At 49.4% G+C, this 24,438-nt stretch overlaps 1 protein-coding gene across 2 annotated transcripts in view; it reads right to left on the minus strand.

The window, feature by feature from the left end:
• Positions 1–20,684: 20,684 nt before the first annotated feature.
• Positions 20,685–24,438, minus strand: part of INO80D (INO80 complex subunit D) — a 40,691-nt gene continuing 36,937 nt past the window's right edge. For both annotated transcript variants that reach the window (XR_014895139.1, XM_085299359.1), the window contains exon 12: positions 20,685–24,416. The gene's annotated coding sequence lies outside the window, so the exon portion shown is untranslated. The remainder of the gene's footprint in view (positions 24,417–24,438) is intronic.

A 24,438-nucleotide genomic window follows, 5' to 3' on the forward strand; every position in this document is an offset into this window, starting at 1 on the left:
AAAAATAAAAAAAAAAAAAAAAAAAAAAAGCGGTCAGTGTGAATGCCGTGGCTGAAACGCGGTGCGGCCTCCGCACAGCGGTGAGGGCGAGGACGCCTTGCCCAGAGGCAGGCTGCGACGGTGAGTGATTTCGTTTGGTGGGAAGGTGCCGGTGGGAGGGAGGGAGAGAGAGCATGGGAATGAAACCATTAAGGAATTATATGCAGAAACGGAACTTCTCCAAGGTTTGCAGTTCAAGGCGTTTGACCGTTCRCTGGCAGAGCCAGGACTTATGGACTTACAGAGCTTTTACTGTGATTCTTCAGTGTAAAAAAAAAACAAAAAMCAAAAAACAAAATGAAACAAAACAAAAAAAATCAAACTGTGTTTATATGATTTGTATAAAAAAAAACTTTTAAAATTACTATTTAATAAACATTATGGTAGAGATTATGTTTCAGTAGCCTTTTTTTTTTTCCTTTCTTCCTTTGTGCAAGCGCAACACCCCGCAAACCAAAGCGAATTAGAGCCGATCCGCCGGGCCCCGGGCACCTCCCGCGCCCGAGGCGCTTGGCCACGGGCTCCCGGCAGCCAAGGTGGCTGCAGCCAAAGAGGACGTTTTGCTAACGTTTCCTCCCTTAAACGTTTACAAACCCGGAGGAAATCGTTCTCCCAGATGTGGCTGATAYAATTTCCTATCCGCCCACCGCGGGCTCGCGGCGCGGGGCTGCTTCGCCGTCGCCCGTCGGAGCGGCTGCCAACCTCGCGCCGAGAGACCGGCCTCTTTGCAAGCGCCGAGGGTTATTTTGGCCCTCTCGGGCCGTGGCGGGGCTGCCGAGCGAGCGCATCCTGGCCTGGCTTCGGGCCCGGCTGCCCGGCAGAGCAGCGCGGGTYTGCAAGACCCGCCGGCGAAGCCCGGCGGCTTCGGGACGCAACCCCTTCCCGGGGAGGTCTACGGCGGGTGCGAGCCTGAAGAAAATGAAATTTATGGTCTGAGCATTAAAATATTAAAGGACCTTAAGAACAGCCACGAATCTGACACTGGGGGGGGGGGGCAGATCTGTCATCGGCCGGAGACTAACGGCTGGAGGGCTCGACAACTCGCGTAAATCTGGCGGAGGAGAAGAAATAAAGCCCCATCAGACCCCAAAGTAAAAGGAAAGAAAAGGAGAGAGGAAGGTGATGAAAAGATTTTAAGGCATGAAGAGTGGGAAGGCAGGGGAAAGCTCAAGCAGATAAGGAGCTGAAAGCAGAGGAATGATTATAAAAATGGAAGCAGGCGCACGGAGGACAGTAGAGAAAATATTAAAACCTGCCGAAAGCGCTCRGGCCGGGGAGGCTCCGCTCGCCGCTCGCGGTACGAATCGTTTCCAAGCGAGCGCCGCGGCGGCCGGGCCAGAGCCCGGGGTCTTCCTTCAGCCCGGCCCCCTCCCCAGCCCACCCCGTGCCTGGGTTTTGCTCGGCATCTCCCCATCCTCCTTCCGCAGGATTCAGCGGAGCATCGTTCCCCCGTCGCCATGGCAACGCAGATGCCCAGCTCCCGCGGGCATCCCCACCACCACCCGTGGGAAAATCCGGCCCGCGGGAAAAATCCCGTCTCCCCCCTGCCCACCACSCAGGGGGGTGGCAGGGACGGGACCAGCGTAGGGGTTTGCCAGCTCGAATGGTTTCGACTGAGTTAAGCAGCAAGGAAGGAGGGGGGGGAAATAGCTACGTAAGGTCACATCTGAGCACCAGCGTTGCCTATATTAGAAACCGTAATAACTCCAGGTGCAAAATGGCAGGTGAACTCTGTCAAATAAGAGAGTTATTAAAAAAATGACACCAGGCCCCACGGGGCGACTCCTCTGCGCAGCGATGCACACCTTCCGCCCCTCCGGATCGGCGCAGGAAAATAAACAGGAAAATAAAGGCACAAAATATTTCAGCCTTGTCAAGTGACTAATGTTTCCTGACCCTGTTTCTCGTTCTCACAGCGATTTTTCAAGCATTGCTTTACCGGACGCTGCTTACAGGAATCCGAGACACCTCGTGTTGTTTTGTTGCCCCAGAACTGTTTTTTTCCTAATGAAAACCTTCGCTTTCTGGTAAAACAGGAACCCGAGAGGTGACTTTGCTTTTAAGTAATGGTGAGAAAAATAGAGAGTGGCACCCCAAACACGGTTTGCAAGACTGCTGATGTCCACAAAGCTGGTGGGGGGGGGGGTTGGAGCTGTTCTCCTCCGAGGGGGCCAAGCCCTAGATGAGTCTCACGCTGCGAACACGCTTGGATATTAAAGGGACCAGCGAGCGTCATTACTGCCAGGTGATAAAACCCGCCAGTATTTGTGAAGACTGATGGCCGTTGTAAGAGCTCCCAACAGAAGCTGCATTCTGCACCGTGGATAATAATAACGGTCTTGGGCTGAAATCCCAAAGCAGCTGCATTTTCCAAGGCTACAAAAGTGACTTCAAGATTCCTGGCGCCACGGTGCTCGAGCCTCGCTTTCTGGCAGTTGCAAAGCCTGYGTGCAGTTAATACTCTCAGATGATCGCCGTTTAAAGGTGTCGTCCGTTTTCCCCCTCCTCGCAGCTCCTTTTTTTCCAGATTTCCTCCCTGGCCTGGCCAGAGTGAGGGTTCGGCCYGAGCGGAGGCTATATTTCGGGCAGGAGTCCTCCGAGAAGCCGGCAAACACAACGGCTCCTTTCACCCTCCCCTTGCAGCCAGGCGGTTTCAAACATTTCCGCTAAAGCAGCTACAGTGCTCCGCGCGCCGTGCCAAGAGCGGTGCCCCCGCTCCGCTGTCCCCGGCCCAGGCTCACGCCGCCGAGAGCCGCGGTTCGGCGGGGCGGAGAAGCTGCCCTGCACCCGGCGTCACCCCCGGTCAGCCCTGGCACCTACTCATCCAGCTCAAGTGCTTTTCTTTTTCTTTTTTTTCTTAACGTGGGTTTTCTTGCCTGTTTTCTCTACACCAAGATTTTTCTGAAGCCAGCCAGCTCCCTCTCTAACCTTTCAAGAGTCCTCTCTGTATGAAGTTCTCTTCACATCAGCTCCAACAAATGCAGGTAATAAAGTCACAGCAGATTCATGGCTTCAATAAGCCTCTTATATCTATCCATCCATCAGGAAAGCGAGCTGCTTTTAAAAGAGGCAAGATGAGATGGACTTTACTATTATTTATTGGTTAAAAAGAAGAAGAATGCCCTCAAATTCTTCCCAGTCCTRGTAGTGGAAAGACACCCTTTTAACTTACCGAGCGTAGCTCCAGCCCACGCTGGCAGCTGGACACGCACCGGGACCTTGTGGAGCGAGGGGAGCGTGTGGCTCCAGGTCTGCGCACCTCGGCTGAAGCGGCCCAGCCAGGACCAGCTTCAGCCCTTGCAATGCCGTCGTCATGAGTGACAGTCACCCCAGGAGGGCCTGTGCTGGTAGASCCCCAACCAAGCCAAGTCAGGACGGCTAGCGGCAGGCTTAGGTGCCAGGTCACGGCTGCTGTCACCTGTGCAGGTGAAGGGCCGTCCCCAAAGGGGAGTGCCCCATGTGGTGCCCTCCCCAGAGCCACTCTGGCCTGCCCAGAAAACAAAAAGGTCTTGGCTGTGGAGTCCAAGCAGGTTGCCCAGGATGTCCAACCCACTTCCATCCCTCCCAGTGCAGACCCCAGGCCACAACCCGCCCCAGCAGCAGTTTGCTATGAAGGGCCAAAGGCTGCACATGAAGGATTAGGCAGTAGTAAAAGAGCAAGATGGACTGACAGCCTTCGAAAGCAGTCATGCCTTGGGACGAGAAAGATGATGAAAAAAAAAAGTCCTCCTCTTCTCCCAGCAGCATTGGCGCCACTATCCTCACAACTGCTGACCACTCCCGCCAAGAAGTCGCGCTGCTGCTCTCCGCCGGGAGCAGCCGTGACCCTGTTCCCATGCTTGCACTGCTGTTTTCCCWGGCGCCAGGGTCAGCTCTCCTCCGGGGAGCTCCCATCTACCCCTGCTCGGGGGGATTTGGGATTTTGCATCAGGAAGCCCTGATGCCAAATAGCTCAGTAGTCACAGAAGCTTCTGGCTGCTGGTGTCAGAGAGGGTTAAAAAAAGCATATTAGCAGGATCCAGGCTGATGGATCACGGTGATGGGTCATGTGTTTGCCATGKTCTTCAACCACATCAGGAAAGGCCTCATCGCTGTGAAAACCCCCACTCGGGACATGCATTTCCCAAGCAGTGCTCCAGCCAGAAGAGGGCTTTGCAGGCCTATTGTCTACACGACTTGACAGCTTGCTTGCAGATGGACCTGTCTAACGTCTCTCCCAGCACAGCCTCGYCCCAAATCCCCCAGCAGCCCATCTCTCTTGCCCAGAGGGGTCTGGCTGCGCCTCCAATCTCCTCCTCTCTCAAGCCTGGAGGAGCAGGAGCACCTAATTAACCTGCATCCCTTGGCCTCATCCTGCAGGAGAAGGGCCCTGAGCTTCCCCAGGGTTCACGAGAGGGACCACTGTGTCTCCCATCAAGGGCTCCCAAAGGCTTGCAGCTCAGGCCACCCAAGCTCTCCAGTAGCTGCCGTGGGCTCAGCACACGTCCCCAGCACCACCACAGCCAGGACCGCGTCTCCCCTTCAGGAGCTCGGCTTCAGCCTGCGCAGTAGCCACCCAACACAAAGTCCTCCCTTCCCCAGGTCAGCGGGAATATTGTCACCAGTCGCATTTTCACCTCCCAGCCGCGGGTGTCGGAGGMTCCCGGTCTCTTTGGTGGGTATCGAGCCGAGAACGTAATGAAGCAGTTTTGATCTTTCCCGTCAGCCTCTTCTGCAAACGCACATCCAGCRCAACATCTCTGTTCAGACATCAAAACACTCGGCGAAACGGAGACGAGACCTGCTCTTCCYGTCAACTAAAACACTAATTAAAAAGAACTCTGATTTCTGAACAGGTAAACAACAGCAGCAACCCTCCTCCCCCCTCGCGCTGGTCTCACGCTCCGCCACGTCCCCTCGGTTTCGGCCGGAGGGACCCGGCTTGGCCGCACCGCCGAGCTGAGCCCCACCAGCGCACCGGCTTCTCGCCTCGATCGCAGCATAGAAGTAAAGCTGATCGAGGGGTTTTGGTGCAATCCGTAGACAGATTTCAGRAAAAAAAAATGCCAGTCAGGAAGAGACAATATCTGACTTACTTAGAAGGGCAGAAAAAAAAATAATCCATGGGGAAAGAGACAACAAATTTGGGCACCATGCTGTGGTGTCCATTAAATAAAAGAAACCTTTCATTTGCATTCCCTTGGCAAGTGACTAGCGCTGAACTTGGCTGTACACTTGATGATCCACCATTACTTTCCAGGGTGGAGGCTGAAATATTCTTATTCCTTCCTATTCATTAGGCCAAAGTAATTCCCTTAATGCCACCGAACGAGCCGTGGACGAGATTCTGCACACAATGTCATTGGCAGCCTTGCTAAATGAAATCCCCTCCGCAAGCGGCCGGGGGAATCGATACTTGCTGCAGTTCGTCCTTCCAAGTTCGCCTCCCGCGCCGCCTTGCTTCCGAGCGGCTCCATCCACCCGGCGCGGTGCCGAAGCTCGCGGAGAGGCGAGGTGTGGCTCCCTGCCTCCGTGAAGCACGAAGGGCGGTTTTACGACACACAGCAAAAAAGGAAAAGGAGTCGTGGCTTTTTCCAGTAACTGGAAACACAGCAAACCCGGCATTAAATTATTAGCCAGAAATTAAATTAAATTATTTTAGCTTCTGTTAGGTGAGGCTGCCACACCATGGCAAATGCTTTGGGCCACCAGCTAGCTCAGAGCCCAGAAAGAAACCCAGCCAGCCCCTCGCACATTAGCTAGATCAGCTTCATGGCTTCCGGAGCCTTTGCTTGGACCACATTAAACATCAATATCACAGCACTCAACATCTCCCAATATTATAGCAAATCATTAGCGGAGGGTTAATCATCATTACAAAAAGAGGAGGTCTCAGCTGATCATTACGCTATTATTTCCTACATGAAAGCACTATTATTACTGCAGTAGCACAAAGATTTGGGCTCGGCTGCACCATTCGCTGTCCAAATGCATCACCGCACCCTYTAAGCCCGTTATGGAAGAGGGCTGGAGGGAGAGGAGCAGCCCCCACCTGAGCAAGGTCTCCGTATGCAGACCTCCAGCTCCCCATGGGCACAGCACGCCCGTCGCATTGGTGGACCTGGTGAGAGCTGCGTGCTTCCCCCCACACCCTCAGTGTTCTGGTCTGTCCTAATACATATATATATATATATATATATATATATATATATATATATATATATATATATCTCCAAGTTAAAATCCTCATGCTTCTTTTCTGCTGGCATAATAACTTTGAAATGTATTATTGCTGAGAGACTTGACTCTCTCTGCCAACAACTCCCTGGAGAGAAGCACTAGCAGAAGAAAAGAACTTTTTACAGCTTCTTCATAAAAGAAAAGTCAGCAATGCACTGGACCTAATCAGGTTTTTCTAGAGATGCTGGGGAYGGATTCTCAGCTGAAGTAAACTGATGTCACCTCAGTGGTATTCAACTGATTTTTCAACACCGCCTGAGAATTCGGTCCATTAACTTAGGAAAGACACAGAAGGCTGTTCCAGCTGTGTTCACATTTGCTGTTTCCTTCCGCCAAGGTAGAAATTCATGTTACTTCTTCCTCTGTAAACTGCTGATGGGAAATAGTAAGGGACTCATATTGCAGCCCAGGAAGAACAAATAGAAAGAGAAGCACGTAAGTAAAAACACTCACTAAGCCACAGAGAYGCTTACCAGGTTGGTCGGCTAGCGCATCGGCACAGCTGGATGCTGTGTATAGAGAAAAGCCACGGCTGATTTAGGATAACAGCCTAAATCAGGCGGCTTTTAGCCTGCTCTTTTTCACTSTGCTGCAGAACCCCAGTGCCAGAAATTTCAGCAAGAGCCACGTTTGTGGCTGGTCTATTCACCGCTAGGAGCTGGGCGACGTGCGGGAAAAGGCTCCCGTTTCAGAAAGCACCTCTTGGCCTCMAGGCTCATTTTCCCAGCTCCAACAGACAAAGGCAGCCACAGATGTGGTTGCAACTTTGATTTTTTTTTTTCATTTGAGAAAGCATCTTGCTGGAGAACAGTTGAAAGTGACAGTCCTAAGCACAGTCAGCTCAGCTGGTAGACTTAAAAATAAGACCATGGTATTAAAAGTGTTTAAACTGGGAAGGTAATGGTTTGGCAACAAGGCAGTAGATCAAAAACGTTTGCGGTCCTGTGGTTTTCCAGACAGTCAAGGACCAAAGGCACAAGCTTGTCCGAGACGTCACAACGCACTGCTTTTGGATCTGCAGGACGATGACCAGCTCGGGCAAAGGGCCACCCCGGGCAGGGGGCCACCTGGCCGGCAGCTCCGGCAGCACCAGGCAGCCCACGCAGTCAAGTCGCCTTGCCGTGCCCTGGCTGCCCTTACCGTGCAATGGGGACATCGGCACCTCCACCCCCCCCCAGCAGCACGTTCAGACACGGGGAGGGAGRTCATCCCAGTCATGCTGCAGAAGCTGGATCCCAACCCTGTCCCCCCAGGCACATGCGGAGGTGGGTTGCCTCGGGCATCCCGCRAGCCAAACCGCGTGGAGCAGTGGCTCGGGGCAGACCGCAAGGGACTTGTTCTCCCCTCCTTTCTACTCCTAGAGGAGAAATAGGAAGGCAAATGCAATCAATTTGGCATGTACCTATTTACTATGAGCACATACAAAAGACTTGCAACAGATCTCCTCCCCCACCGCTGGCAGACAGCCAGCACATTGGCAAGCTAAAGATGTTATCTTAAGAATACACTGCAATACCCTTAGTCATGCTGGAAGTCTCCCCATCCGTGAGGAAGCCTGCTGAAGTCAAGGCCCTCTTGCAGGATGCCGTCTGCTTACATACTGTCCGTGGCGATGTTCACCAGGGGCTGACTCCTCCACACCGCCAGCAGGAGGGGGGGGATGAATCTGGTGGATGGCAAAATTTCCCATGCCTGCTGCCCAGAGCAGGAGAAAAACACTAGTCTTGGCCTCAGCGCACAGATGATGAGAGCATCGCTCGCACCAAGGCTCTGCCCCAGGTGGCTTGGCTTTAATTGACATCCGTAGCTACACTTTGCTTTCTTACATGGAGATTCACGGGGGCAAGCAAGGTTTCTGCGGTGCCTGCCTCTGCAGGGCTTGAGTCGGGCTCCTGGAAGGAGTAGTGAAGGCAGCAGAGCTAAACTGATTTACATCAGCCGAGGAACCACTGCTTGGCTGGGCAGCAGAGCGTAGCAATTGCAGGGAGGAATATCAAATGCAGAGCCTGGTGTTAGTACAGCCCTCGGCTCAGCGTCTCAAGGACTCCGAGGAAAGCAAGTTCAGAGAGTGCAACAGGCTTCCAGCAGGAGAAATTGGCTGCAGAGAGCTTTGGGATCATGCCCCTGATGGGCAAATTTGGGTTTTGCTGTCAAAAACCTGGTCTCCTGGGAGCAGGAGAGCACTCCTTCCCCTAAACAGTAAAAAGTTCTTTAGAAAACTAGGCACTGACTCCTGTAATTTCACTCACTGTCACATTTAGGAGTAGCCAGAAGTCGGTGCAAGGAAAGCCATACAGTCTGTTTGGATGATATCACATACTTTAAAAGTCCTCAGGTCCCCACCCCTAACCACGCTCTGATCCGACTGCACAGCAGCAAGTCTTCATGCATCCCTCGACAGAAAACCAGCGYGGGAAAAGCGCCGCACTACAGAAATCAGTGCTCCAGGGCACCCTGCCGTGTACGGTGACATAGCAGCCCGGGGTGTAGACCAGGACAGCGTTTCGGGGTGGAGGCGGACACAAAATCTATCTGACACCATGGTCATCTACAAACTGCCAGATGGATTTAGCAGGTTTGCGGCAGCTGTTAGCTGTTGCGAGTAGATGTATAGATCTTAAGGCCAAAGGATCAAATAAAATCATTTAATATGAACTCCTGCAAGATACAGGCCGCAGAGCTGCAAGTCCATAATTTCTGTCTGACCCTAAGCATGTCTTTTTTAGGAAGATCTTCATCTGGATGTAAAGATACTGGAAGATGGACGCTCTAGCACCCCAAGTGCATTTGTAGGTAACTTTAAGCATTAAAAAAGTGAGTTGTCAGTTTTTCCCCTTCCATCTTCAGCTTTCAGGCCGAATGCTGATATGCCTTTGTCCTCCGAATCAAACAGCCCTCTACTCCCAGAAATCTCATTCCCACGTGAGTGCTTAGAAATGATGATCAAGTCACCTCCTAGCCTTTCCTTTGTTATGCTAAATTAGTTCCARCTTCCTTCGTGGTCCCCTTTGGGGAAAAAAACTTTCGGGGCCTCTGAACCTTCTTCTTGCAGGCCCTCTGCCCCCTTGTCCGCTTCCTCCGGCAGACCCGGAGGCCACGCTCCCGGCGCGGGCTGGGCAGGCCRGGCCCACGGTCACCGTGCCAGCAGAGCCCTGATGATTAGGCAGGAAGTCAAGGCTGATGATTAAGCAAATCACTCTGGTAGGTAGGGAAACAAGTTCTGAGCCAAGCTGCTTGCGCTTGGAGGCTTCTGGAAAAGCATCTTGCTGTCCCAGCCTGGACATGCTAGCACCTGGCCATTTTTCTTGAAGGTRCAACATCAACGCCCCCGAAAGCATCCCGAAGATGGGAGGTTTCCCTTCCCTCTTCCTGTTGCTGCCTCGATTACTGAAGTATCAGCTGTTCTGGCTTTCCTTCCRCACCCAGCGCACTAGATAACACTGTGTGCAACCAAGTCTGCAATACAAATAATTAACAGCAATAATTAACCTCTTCGATTGCTTTCATGTGGTCCAATCAAAACTCTGGGGTGCTTTTGTTTGCTTCCTTGCTGCATGACAACAGCTTGATGGATTTATATTAGAAAATTAATAAATAGGCAGTACCCATGGCAAGAAATAATTGGGAGGGCTTAATGTCACTGATTACATTATCCATTCAAAAAATAAAAGTTCTAGCAAAGCTTTTCTCTTCTTTCCTGCATCTAAACATCAGGAGTTCGATGCCTGCAAGGTCACCTCTTTGTGCACCTTCATGTCTCTCCTTAAAACTCATCTTTGCTACAATGCTCTGAAGACATTTGGCAGTGGCTGACAGTGAGGGTGACATTTTTCATGCTAATCTTCACCGTCGCATCACTTCCCTCTGCTGTTTCCACRTTCGTTTTCTGCTCGCTCCTTAGCRGCTGCCACCCAAAGCCACCACTTCCATTTTTAGCTAAAGCTGGGATTGTCAGGGTTTGGTCTGAGAATTCAGGTCAACGGTAGACCCAGAGCCAACTCATGGGTTTTATCTTGCTGGATCCAGATGTGAGGTTGGCCTTGCCTTGCACATCCCTGCTCTCACAACCTTCATACCGCACTGCCAGCTGCAGGCACAAAGCACAAGAAGACCACCCAGCGGTCACCCGAAGGCCGTGATCGAGCAGAGCTCAGGGGGCAGTGCAGCAAGACAGGCCCGTCTCTCCCTGGTAACATCTGTGTCTTCTCCTCTTCCACTCCATGGGATGAGCATCGGTTTCCTCTCTGGTGAGAAGCTCACAGGGTTTAAGATGCTCTTGCTCYTTGGAGAGCAAGTCATTATGATCGCAGCACGCTTGACAACGTTTTCTGTTCCAGGACTACRGACACAAGCTGCTAGCAAGATAAGGGCAGCACAGAACCAGGCAAGACTGCAAGGAAGGCATTCCTCTTCCTTAAAGTCTTGCTGGGAGAGAAACTSTGCTTTCAAGCACACACAAGAAGCAACGGTGGTCTTTGAGCCCGAGGAGAAGCAAAGGGAAGGGAAGGTCCTGGTGTGCAGGAGCTGTGCYGGCTCTGGGTGCAGAGTAGCTGCTCCCAGGAAATTGTCATCTCTGTGGCACACCACCCCCTACCTAGTGAGACAACCAGGACTCTACGGCTTGTGTGGGATCAACGCTGACRTCTGGAGAGATGCCTCGGTCCTGGCTCATGGGGACAATTTGCTCTTGCCACCACACATAACTGGCGGTCATGGAGAGCATTCCTGCACTGGAGAGGTCCCACGCACGGCATGGCCCCACCAGCAGCCCTGGCCTGGGCTGCTCCTGGCTCCCCGGCTGGAGCAGGGAGCTGGGCAGCGCGGGGAGCCCTGGTCAGCTCAGCTCCCGGTTTGTGAACTCCGAGCTCCATCTAGTGGGACTCGGCCAAGGCCTGCGGCATTTCTGGGACTTTCCTAAAAGTTTTAGATGTCGTTCTGCATAGCCGAGCCCTGGTGAAATCCCCCYAAAAATGCCCAGAGGCTGAGCATTTCCCAGAGCACCATCCCCACACCACTAACTGGAGCATTGCTGCGCTGCAGCTCGCTGCCAYGTCCACAGGACGCGACAGAGAAGGCAGCTGCAGACCGGCCCTACAGAAAAGCCCTGCTCACTGCTGCTCAGAGCTGGTGTTATCCTGTGACAAATGCTGCTTGACATACAGCACGGTCATCCATCTCCAAAAAATGCACTTTAAGCTAGAGAAAAGGTCAGCTCCACAATTCCCTGTCGTCCCAGTGACGAGGACGCGTGCTCTCCCTGGCGGCATTAGGACACTGCTGCTGCCAGAATCTATCAGCTCTCACGCAGATCTTCCTGACGCCACCATAAATCAGGAGCGGCCACTCAGCTGCCTGCGAAGTCCAGCCTGTGCAGTGCCTGGGAGGACGAGGCCAGAACAAGGCAGCGAGCTCGGGCAGCACCTGGCAAGCACGCGGGGGGCAGAGCTGACATCGGTGCGGGCAGGAAGGAGTACCCAGAGATCCTCCTGGGTGGCACGATCAACTCAGGAGGGTTGCTGCAGCTCGGGCAGAGTGGGTAAATCCTGCAGGCTGGGTGAGCTCAGAGATCAGTGAAGGAGCTCACCCGTGAGGAGTATCATGGATTTCCCCCTTCTTCCTAAACCCCAGTGCTTTAGGGATACGAATCCATCCTTGATACCAGCTGCAGCCTTTGCACGTTGCTCTTTGCCTCTCTTCCCCCTCAGCCTTTCCTCCACAGATTTCTCCATAAAACACAGATGGAAATGTTCAGAGGTTGCTTTCATGTGTTCATAGGTTACTTACAATCTGCCTGCTGTGCAAGCRTAGCTCCCTAAACTTCTTTAGGTTTAATTTGCTCTAGCTATTAAGAGAAGGCAAGCACGTAGATTCAAGGCCTGAGGGACGTTCTCAGACACTTCTCCTCCGGGAATTGCAAGGCTGCAGCCTTGCASCTCAATCCCCACATAGGATTAACGTGCCCTTCTCTCCGGAGAGGAACCGTTTAAATAATTACTCCTGGCAATGCTCCTTCCCAGGGGACACGGATATTCGGTTTTCCTACAGCAGCCGAATCTTGCACACAGGTGCTGCGTTTCCGCCGAGGCGTGACGGGCGCCGCCGCGCAAGCCCAGCGCCCGGCCCCTGCTCCCCGCGCCACGCCGCGGCCCGGCCCCTGCCCACGGCCCGGCCCCTGCCCACGGCCCTGAGGTCGGCGCCAGAGCTGCGACCGAGGCAAGACGACGCTTGGAGGGGCTCGTCGCGCCCGGAAGCGAGCCGTATGTCCGGAGCAGCGGACAGGAGCGCGGCAGCGTGAACACGAGTCCTCTTCAGCACGGGAACGGTAGAGGGAGAGGTCTCAAGGAAAACTGAAAGAGAAAGGAGGGAGTTTGCAGAGCCTCCTCTAAGGAGCTTTATCCAGCTCTGGAGCTGTCAAAATCCACCTTGTCAGGATAATTGAAGAAAAGCAATTTCCTAAAGAGCAATGAGCTAAAGCGAAGGCAACATATTTCCCCCGCCTTGGAAGCAGGATACACTGAATTATCACACCGGGGAAGAGCCTGGCGAGACGTTTTGACACACGTCGCTCAGGCACCGAAGAGCTGCAGCCTCTTCTCCGGGAAGCGGAGCGACGAGGGTGAAGGGGAACGGGGGGGAGCGGCGGCGGGGCGAGGAGGAGGAGGAGGGAGGGAGGGAGGGAGGGAGGGGGAGGCGCGCGCCGCGCCGCTCGGGGCTTCCCGCCGGGGAACCGCGCGAGGCAGCGCCGGCGAGACACGAAAGCCCCCGGCGAAGCGCAAATACGGCGCGGAACCGCAGCAGGAAACGAGGAGCGAGCGAGGGCCTCCCCTTTGCAAGGAAAGAGAGAAAGACATCCCCCGCTTCCCCTTATCGCCCGCCGCCGCGCCGAGGCCTCCGGCAGCACAGCACAACCCCCGGGCCCGCGTGCCGCAGGGCACGCTCCRCAGGGCGCCGGGGAGCGATGGAGAGCACGCGGGACAGGCTCCCGAAACACACGGGGGAGCGGAGACGAGGGCGCCGTCCTGCCCCACCGCTGGTGCCAGACGCGTCCGGTCACGTCGCTGAAGAATTGCTCTGTGCTGCTGGTATTTGCACAGCTCGGACTGCGTTTGGAGCCGCGGGGAGGTTCATGCTTCGCACGGCTCTGAAGTGCTCAGCGYGCAGTAGCCAGCTGTAGATTCTGGCAGTCGTAAAATCCAGGAAGAAGCTGGAGAAGACGGGTAGCAAGCTTGCGGACAAACATCCAACAGCGCTAGGGGAGCAAGTTCAGGGAAAGACCAGGCGCCAGCAACGTGGCGAGAGCGGAGGGGCGACCCAGCAGCCCGGCTCTCCGTGCAGCGACGTCGCCCAAGGGAGGCGGCGCGGTCGGCGAGAGGCATCGCTCACGCCAGCCCGAGAGCACCGCGGCCGGCGCAGACTGGGGCTAGCAGCGCTGTGGCTTGCCAAGCGTCCTTAATGGGAAACGGCGTCCGGTAAAGGCATCGTCTTTTAGCACATCCTCACAGGAAATTTGCTACAGGTAGCCAGCTTGGCAAGGCACRCAGAACACCCTAGCAGCTCTGCTTAATTTTTCTGGAAGTCAGGGAGAGATTGGAAGCATCAACCAYTTTTTTTTCCTCCCAGCTAATTCAGAGGAGTCTTCAGTGCACATCACAGCTCCCTCTTTATGGCAGCTAACATGGAGAGAGGGATCAGGACAACCCTCTTCCTGCAGGACCTCTACTGACTTGTAAGTCATTGCTCTGGACCTTTTGCAGTGTAACAGCGCAGCAATGACTCGTAAGGATCCTCATCTCCATCGCCCTTGGAAGTGCCCACTCCGGAGAACATGCACGCTAGGAGGAGACCCTGGCTGATTCTGGCGTCTTGTGGGTATCAGGAGCCAAGCAAGGTCTCACACCTGGGCAAAACTGGTGTAAATAGAGCAGCAAAGTGGAGAGGATAAAATCTGGCAAAGAACTATTTTAAGGTTAAGGTGATAGGAAGCTGATTTTGCTTCTCTCTGGAGCAAACTCTCCAGCAACAATTTTACTTGCAGTATGAAGAGAAAGAAAAGGGAGAAATCAAGACAAAAACACTGTATGAAATGAGTAGAACATTGGACAAAAAAAAAGAAGGGAAAAAAATCAAAAGCTATATTAAACAGCAGCACCCAAGGGAGAGAGGAAAAGGGGAGTTTAATAAAGAAGGTAACTGGCTGGTTCCACTGAACAAATGCTGGTTAACAGAAAAATTCATTTCTGCAGTATTAAACAAGGCAATAAGCTGGTCGGGGCAGAAAAAACAAGTGCTCTCAAATACAAGTCAAGTGGCTTTACTGACTCTGAACACTCGGCTGGACCAGAAAGGCTCTTTACTAAAGCGGCCTTAGCAAATGCATGCAGATTGCTAACAGCAAAAGTCAGAGAAGACTACACACTTGGGGACACGTCCTCTGCTCGTGCTAATATGTGTCCCTCCTGATTCGGGCAGCAGGCTTAAATGTCTGCACCAACAGGCAGCAGAAACATGTAGAAACCACCCAAGATGCCTCATACATCTTGGATTTAACTCACTGAAATGAAACTTTGGTAGAAAAAACCTGCTATGAATCACCACCCTTTACTCCCGTCAGGGCTCTGGCCCCAGCGCCGGGAGGCAGGGTTACGGCACWGCTGCCGCTCTCGGCCCGTGCAAAGCCACAGACGCCAGAAAGGTGCAGCCTGGGAAGAAACGCTCCACCACACTTAACCATTCGAAGAGGAACGCTGGGAAAAYATTGACTATACTACAGGTGGAAGGAAAAAAAAGCCCCTGCAGAAGCAAGCAAGCCTTGGCTCCAACGACTCACAGCAGCCAAGCCATCTTGTGGGAACATCAAGCTGTGCACCATTAGTTACAGGAGAGCTGGAAGATGGCTCCAGCTGGCAGAGGACACCGAAGCTGGAGGTGCCATCAGGAGAGAGTCTATTGCTGGCAGATAAGGTTTGTTCAAATTCGTCTGAGCTTTTAAATCAATAGAGAAGCGCTGCCAGGAGACACGAGGGAAGCGGTTAACGGGAATGACCAAGGCCGTGGCCCAGCAGAGGCTGCAGGGCTGTGGCCAGGCTACGTGGGTCCCGGACCCCGTTCAGCTGCTGGCCCATGGCGGTGCCTCAGACAACTCGCCATTTCCTGCCCCTGTACCCATAAAGTAACGTAAAGGAAGGGAGCTGCTGAAGGTCTTTACTCCCTCCTGGTAAACCGGGGCTCGAAGAACACACGTGAGCGAGCTGAGAGAAGACATCCATCCGCGTGACAGCCATCTCCACCTCCATCTCCATCCGCAGCCTAACTGAGGTCAGTTTTCCGGTAGCCATCACAGCAAAGAGGGTCCTGAAGGTTGGATTTGCAAGAGGCCCCGGCAGGCTGGTGGCACGGCACGGGCTGAGCGGGACAGGAAAGCCTAAGGACGCCTTTCCAGAGAGCTCTTGGATGTGGGAGTAGGAAGTTTGTACTGCTGTTCCCACGCAGAAGCACAGAGATGCATCCGAACGTTAAAGCCACCTTCCTCTTACGAAGCCGAAGGAGCGCTTCTTAATTTTCTTAGCCACAGCAATAAAACAAGGCAGCCGTTCCTAGACCGAACCATTTTAGGCCTCATCGTGACCTCAAGCTTTACACTGAATAGCAACTTACTTCTGCAACTTAGCTGTTCTGTTAAAAGCAGATTTTTTGGCCACACCAATCTGTTCCCACCCCCCCATAGGAGACAGATCTTCCTACTCTCTCACCATTTTAGCTCCTTTTCAAGAGATACTTGAGAAACGGGAGCGTGTTCCAGACCCAGTACGTGACATCCACAGGCACAGCCAGAATTGTGTCAACCGGGGCACAGGATTTCCCAACTACCTGCTAACTATAGTCCCTGYAGTGCCCAGACACTTATAACCCTGAAAACCCCCTCGAGCGGGCAGTCCCACGTGGACGCGGTACTCGAGGTGTACTCCCATCTCCCTGGAAGGGAGGATGCTAAAGGAGGAGCCCGTTTCATCCTTCGCTGCGAGCCCYTTGCAGCGCGTAGGTGCCAGCATGGAAGACTACATCGTTCACTGCCACCACTTCTCCCCGGCCCGAATTGCAATCAGGCACTGCAAAATGCAGCTCTAACTACGCTGTCGGAACTGGCCGGGCCACTGTTCATCAAAAAGAAAAGTCGAATTGCTGAATCCCCTACTCATCAAGCTCCGCTGATTATTATTCCAACCATCCGGGCAGCATTAAGTGAAAGCAGAGCCCGGGACGTGGTCGCTCTTCRGACACGGCAGCCTTTTGCCTGGAAATCACAAGTTCAAAGGCATCAGAAACAGAAACCTGTTGTCAGCACAAACCCTCGTGTCAAAAAGAAAAGGGAAGACTTGACAAAACGGCAAAAGGAAGATACAGCAACCACCTACTYATCGCAATGCGTCCAAGGGGCAGTTCTGCGCACAAGGAACCGGTCGYCCGCGCAGCTCTCGGAGAGCAAACGCTGCCCCGAAAGGTTAGCGCCAGCCTAAGCGAAGCGGCAGGGACTGCAGCGTTCTCCAGAAGCACAGCTGCCTCCACGGGAAACGCGGGAGACGCGACTCCCCGGGCGTCTGCGAGCCGGGCCGTCGCCAGGCCCGCGCCCTTGCCCGCCGGCTCGTTCGGGTACCAGCCCCCAAAACGACGCCAAATTGCTGCTTACCAGTCTCAGCGACGAAGCAGGTGTGTATTTTCTAAACCTCAGAAAACAATGCARCATATAAGCCAAAATCGTTTCCTAYACTCCTTAAATTGCATCTCAAGTACCGTYCTGCAGCTCAGAGCAGAAAGCAAGACGAGGAGGATCCACTCTCTGGGTCAGCAACGCAGAGCTAGAAAGCACTACAGTTACAACCAAGGCGAGACTGAAAACCCCAATTTGCTTGCAAAACCAATTAGCTAATGTTATTAGAAAGCACTATAGAATAAGCAAGAGCAGAGTCAGATTCTACAGCTATCCGAGCAAAGGACAGTTTAATAACTGTACTTAGCCACTGTAAAAAAAAAAAAAAAAAAAAAAAAAAGTCTTTATGGATTAGATTTCAGCCTGGGCAACATTTGTACATCTTAGGCTTTGCAAAATGGCTTGGGAAAGAGGGTTTCACCATAGCAAACACAGCTACTTCACAGCAAGATTTATTAATACATCCAAAAGAAAGAAAGAAAATCATTTTGTCACACTATATACAGATAATACATACAGTGTTTTATACACATATTACATCAGTTTTTACACAAGAAAAATATACATAAAAATGTAAACTTTTGTATACAAAAACCCTTAAACAAATTAAACAAGGACCAGATAACAAAAGGAGACCAATCTATCATCATCTCATTGACTCTTTTTTTTTGTTTTTTTTTTTAATGGTAATACAGTACATTCATTGAGAAGTATGAGGAACATGTGAGCCAACTTCTCCTATTTAAAGGGAGAGCACAAACGGGAGCTTCCCTCCCCGCTGCTGGAATGCTGTGCGGACGCGCTCCCGCTCCCGCTCGGGGCCGGGGCCGGGGCCGCGCGCGGAGCGGCCCGTCTCCTCGGCGTCCCCGCGCGCCTCCGAGCCGGTCTCGCGGCTGGCGGCCCGAGGAGCCGGGGCGGACGCGGCAGGGCAAGTCCGTCCGCTCCCTTTCAGCCGCCGCGAAGCTGCCGACTTCTCCCAACGTCCGGTTCGCTGAACACGCGTGTCGGGGGCGAGAGGGAACGAGGACGGGGTGTAAGAGACTGCTAATCCTTGCTACCGTGCAGTTACTTCAAGACCAGCTCCGCTCGCAGGCTGCAATTCACTGGTTCAAAATACACTGCCTCACCTTTGCTTTCCCACTGCAACTCGTTTACGCTCGAAACGCGAGCGGCCGGACAGGCGCGCCAGGCCTCTTCGTTACAAGGCTGTTTCTGATATCAAAGTGTGACCAAGCTACCTTTAAAATGACACCAAACACAAACTTCTCCGAGACAGCCTTAAAAAAAAAGAGCGATCGCTCCCTCCAAGCACTTCAGATTGTCCATTTGCCACCATCTTTTTAATTAAATCTAAGATAAAGGTATTTACCGCTAATTGCACAGAGGACATCGGCTGGGCTCGTGGCATCTGTTTTGCTCCATTTGCAGAAAAGCACATTGGTGGAGGATTGAAAAACAAAAACAAGAACAGAAACCCAAAACATCCAGCCCCCAAAACCCCARGCATCAAGTCAGAAGGGAATTACTCAATGTGATGGTGGGGAGGGGGGAGGAAAAAAAAAATAGTTGCAGAAACTCTTTGGAAACAAACAACAGATTCCAGTGAAGGCTTCTCACATTAACTAAGTTGAAGACTTGTTACAGACACCTTCATGAAAAAAAAAAAAAATCCATCCTCTACAAAGTATGTTAAAATGCGAAACAATAATAGTGATGAACTGACATTTTTCCTGAAATGACAGAAGAAAATGAAACCTTCTTAGTGAGATCAGTACTGCTAAATGTAGGAGGTCAGCAAAGATTTAAGAAGGCAAAGGAATGAGGGAAAGCTGTGTAAAAGAAACTATGAATCATTAATTGTAACTGGACAAAGGGGGAGGATGGGGCAGAATGCGGTTAGAGCATGCCTCCAAAAATCCTGAAGGAAATACATACTTAGAAACTTGTGTTTCCCTTTCTTTCTTACGTCCATCTAACAGGCAGTGGGAGTAAGGGGCTGCCTGCGTGYGTTTTCTAACAACCCCTTTACTGAAATTCAAAAGATAATTACAAATGGCTTTAGATAATCAAGAGTCTCCTTTTTAAAATAAAACTTTGATAACACATTTTTCCATTTCTTCTATATAATGCAGTTTCAGTGAAAATATTCCATAAGGGACAGCAATTTGCAAAAATGTAAAAAAAAAAATTGCCAACCAAGGTTCGTAACATATACACATGTATATGCAGGACATCTACACTCTATATACATATTTAATATACGTATGCACGAGTATATATCAGGAGAGAGTCAATGGGCACGTTCTCTCTCCACCTACACAAACTGAAATAGCRTAACATATGTGTGCATATAAAAAAAATGTATTATACACACACAGTACACAGACATACCCATACACACGCCCAAGCACGTGTACCATGGAACTCTTCATGGACGACTGCATGAAAGCTCWGGTGGGACAGTACGTCGGTTACCTTTTTCTAATAGAAATGCAAGGAAGACAAAATCCCATGGCTGAACTGTGGCCAGGAAAAACAGCGCCACGTCCATAGCGAAATGTGGAATGCAACAAGGCTCGATGACGGAATTGGAACAGCGYTCTCCATCGAAACTCACGCGTAAGTTAGCAGGAGTTTCAACGGCGCTTAAGTGTGACTGAGCAGGTCTCTGACAGCTGCTTTCTGCTAAAAGGACACGGAAGCCCCATTTAGCCAAGAAACAGGAAAGACTCACAACCACGATCCACTCGCATAAGCAAAATCACTGAATGCACAGTAAGATGCAAAGCACTAGCATGTTAATGGTCAACTCTGCGGGTCGTTTTAAAATCTGCTTAACAGTGGATTCTCATTCACAGCTCATTTTAGTATCTGTTTAAGCCCAGCAGGGAAAGAGCGGTGTTTCTGCTGATGTACCGGACGACAACGCCACTGCTCAGAAGAGAGCACAAGCCTGCGTTCTGCTCGCTGCTTCGTCATGGCAAACGTGTATCAAACTCTGTTTCTCTCTGGGGCTGAAAACTGAAGATTTTTCCAGTAAGCTTGCTTTTCTCATTTGGGATATTTTCCTCTAAAATATAATGCTGAGTTAGCCTTTTAACATGCTAGAAAGCTTTGCACCTCTTTCAAAAAACAGAAAAACAACAACAAAAAAGGTTTGTTTTCATACCAAATCAATCACAGTCATAGTCAAGCATAATTCAGTATCTGGGAAATGTTGAGCAAGTTCAAGCAAATGTTCAGGGCCCAATTCAGCTGTCACTACAGTCACCAAGAGAATTTTAGTAGTGTATAAGAGCAGCTGAATTGGGCCATTAAAGCTGATTACTGCCAGCAAGATAAACTTTTGAGACGCTGGGGCAGAAGGAGCTGGAATGGAGGCAATGGAGCAGCGAAGCAGAAGAGGTCGGCATTGCAAGAGGCCTCAAAGAGTRGTAATACAGAATAAACAGAAGCAAAAATGTACCAAGGAAATTCCACTCTGAGGGCTGAAGTAACAAAAAAATCAAGGTGACCAAGCTCAGATCAATCACTGGTGTCATCCAAATCCCTCAGAAGAATTAAAACCACCTTGTTTGGCACAAGTGCTTACCTGTTACATGTAAGTTACTGTGGATATTCTTTCTCTTTAGCTCACACACTTACTCATGTTACAGCTAACGTACGTGTGTGTGATARTATGTATATTCCATCTATACATCTGTACGCATGTACATATAGATTTAGATTGATTGCATTCATACGTATTTATTGTACATCATGAGGGCAATTCCACATTCAGCAAAGTGCTACCAACATCTCATATACAGATATATCTCTCTGTACAGGTATACACAGAAACGGGTCTATTCTTCCCCATAAAGGCATAAAGAATTACACTGATAAATCCCATTACCACCAAATAAGAAGGAAAGGCCTCTGACAACTTCCACCTCCCTGCCCTTCGCTTGTATGCGTATGTGCAAGAGAGGATTTATGTGGAGGTATGTCTGGGGGGTRTCAACAGACTGAGAGGGAGAGGGATGTAAAAATTAAAAAAAAAATAAAGAATTGATTTGCAACTGCTTAAAAAAAAAAGCCTTCAAAAAATTAAAATATCTGTGCAATACTGGAAGCTCTGTTTTTCTAAACAGATCTTAAAGTCACTACGATCATCATGATTAAAAGTGATAATGGTATGAATATGTAACATTTAAGATTTTATTTTCTCCAGCCTAAATGTCGAGACAGATGAATAATAAGAGTAAGTGAATCTGTAAGAACGTTTCCAATTTCTCACAATTTCCAGTGAGAACTCCCAAAAAGAAAGAGCTTCCTTCTCTGATTATGAGAAAAATTAAGTGGCCATAATTCAATTCAGAATTTCACAGCACAAATTTAACTCCCTCGATCAAAAAAATATATAGTTCTGTAATCAGACAAAAGCAATTTGAGGGCAAAATTAATACACACATAAAAATCCTCAGAAAAGAAAAGAATTACTCTGAAAACAATATCMTTTTACAGAATGGAGATCAGTTCATAAACAATGCCTCTAACAGCCTAATTTGAGAACACAAATACAACTGATTATCAGCATTTTCTAAATCAGACCACAGGAGATTCAGGTATTAATTTGCAGAGATACAGTAATTCCCATGTCTCACCATTCCACCAAATACAGACCTTCCCATTTCAATTTCTCCTGAGAAACACACTCATTTCTCCCATCTCCCCCGGTCTCCTGTTTATTTTATTTTAAAGGCTGTCTTTGGGAGCTTGGTATTTTCATGACATTTTAAACAGGGCTCAATGCAACTCATTTGGAAAAAAAAAAAAAAAAAAGTAAAATTGACATGATATCAGAGTTAGCCTTATAACAGCAGATTATGTAGTAGAGAGTTTGAGTTATTTATACAACAGTGAGGACATAATAACCCCCTACTAAATAATCACATTTCTACAATACATTCCATCACCTCTCAACTACTTTTCTCTTTACAAAGCTATGACCTACATACAATATACACACTCGTATCGCACATACATCCCCCCCAATGCATATTTTTTGTGTGTATATATAATACATACATGCACACAAGCAGTCTAATTCTATTTATAAGTCACAGTGGGAATTCCTTTGTGAGGAAAGGAGGGGAAAAATTCCTGAATAAGACACTGTAGATTCCTAATGTTCTGACTTTTCAAATTCCAACTCACAGAGCTAACTGGAAATAAATACATTTTAAAAAGAAAAGGTCTTACAAACTTGGTTCACAACTTCCAGCTACAGTAGTTGGATTTTTAATTTGATCTATTTACCCTGTAACTAAATTTCTAATCATAGGTACAAACCACAGATAAATTATTGCAGAATGTAACACTCAAAATAAAATTAAAAGAGTTATAGGAACAGCAATATAAGGGTTAAAAAGAGTTCTATGCTTTGTTGATACAGGATACCATTTTATTTTATTTATATATATATATATCTATATAGAGATATAGATATAGATATCTGCAAGGTAGCAAAGAATAGCTGTACACCTTGACACGGCAAAGATCCAGTGTAAAAAGGTGCTTCACTAGTTTGTTTTTCCAAAAAAGCTTGTATATAATTTTATAGCTATTAAAAACACATATGCAACATAATTCATTACACTCAATACAGCTTTAGTATAAAACTTATAATTTATGAGGTGATGTTAATAGCATAAATTAATATACCATTTCTCTTAAAATCTACAATAAGTATTCTGAAAGCTCATTGGGGAAGGGTATCTTTAAATAAAAGTTTAAAGCTGAGCGTGATGAAAAAAGATTCTGTATGTTGAACTTGAGACGAGAGCCCCGAGAAGAGAAAGAGTCCCTAAGCCAGACACTGTGGACTATAAAACTGAACAAAGATTTCTCTTTCTTGCGCTCTCACTTAGATGACGCTCTACCTTAAATTATTATTTACTTTTAAAACTATTTACTTTTTTTTTTTTTTTTTTTTTTAACTGCCCTTATTTCCACAAGGAATCCCTGAGACATACCCAAAACTGTACAGTGAAAGTAATCACTGTTCAGAGAAACTGGTTCAACCCCTTCTAGCAGGATGTAGATATTTTGCATGAGAATCCAACTGTCCATCCCTTCAGAACGAAGCTGTTTTCACTGGAACCACCTATGCTGTTTAAGACGCAGGTTAGAGAGTCATTTCAGGGTAAATCAGTCCACTCCAAAGTAGAAGCAAATGGCATAGCAGTTAGCTACATTAGCGCAATCTGCACCAAAGTTAAAGTTTTCCAGAGGATATCTGAGAACATTACCTACCCAGAGCCCGCTTCAGTGGCCACCAGCTTATGAAGACACAAAGTGGGGAAAACATCAGCACTGCTGGACCAAGTTCAGCACGTGCATGCAGCTCATACACGCGTACTCTGTCGCCGTCTCACTGTGCGTGTGTTTGGGGGGCTGGCAAGGAGGACGAGTACGAATAATGCATTTTTCTACACTGTGTATATACAGTTGTAATGTCAAAAGCCTAGATTTCATCTTGTTCACTTCTCAACTGGATTCTACGAGCCAGGGAAGGCTAAACGTAACACCAACACTTCAAGGAGCCAGAAAAAGAAAGCCTTCTCCAACTACTGTTACTAATCTGTAGGCAAGCCCATTTTCTTCCGTCATGCTTCCACCATCTTGCCTTATTCCACAAGAGCCAGAAAATGAGAACGCAAAAGCAGAGCAAAACAGGGGAAAGCAAAGCACCCAGCACCCACGGGGCAAGGGAAGGGAAAAGAATCTCCCCAAACCCAGTCACTGCTTTTGCCTAAACGGCTGAAGACATGAGTGAGAAAATGGTTCCAAGACACATTTGCTTTTCTTTTGTCAGTTCTTCCTTCTCTCACAAACTCTTCTTTCTCAGCAACAGTGTTTTTGTCTAATTTTAAAGACCGAATCAAAAAACAAATCAAAACCAATCCRATAGAGTTAAGGTGTCTCAAGAGCAGACCTCTCCGAAAGTCCAGGTTTAAATTCATTAAATACAAGTTTACATCTTTCCACCAGTCACCCTTACTTTTAGTTGGGCATCTTCACGCAGGTATTTAAAAAAAGAATTTAAGTAARGGAAATATTTTAAAGCTTTCTAGGTGATTTTCTGCTGATGTACTTCTCAAAACGAGAGGAACCCGTGAGAAGGTAAATTCCCACTCAGAACGCCTGCAACATTCACTGCTAATGCGYGCACTCCCATGATCAGTGTTGTACCCTCAGCAGCTAGGTCACGACGTATCAGCGTGCTTTGAAACATCATCTTACTCACTGAGCTGAGAAACACTTTGATCTATTGCACTGTCGCTCTAGCATCCAAAATGTATGTTATGAATTGCAGCAATCTCTCCTCCTTTTCGTTTTACAGTCAGATTCGCTCAGGACCAAGCCACAGAAGAATTACTGGTTGGCATTACTTACATTGGAGAAGTATCTGAGAATGGGAGAATAAAAAA

This window comes from Rhea americana, unplaced genomic scaffold, assembly GCF_003343005.1.
Source record: "Rhea americana isolate MKP2758 unplaced genomic scaffold, rheAme1 scaffold_15, whole genome shotgun sequence".
In the NCBI taxonomy this organism is placed as follows: domain Eukaryota; kingdom Metazoa; phylum Chordata; class Aves; order Rheiformes; family Rheidae; genus Rhea; species Rhea americana.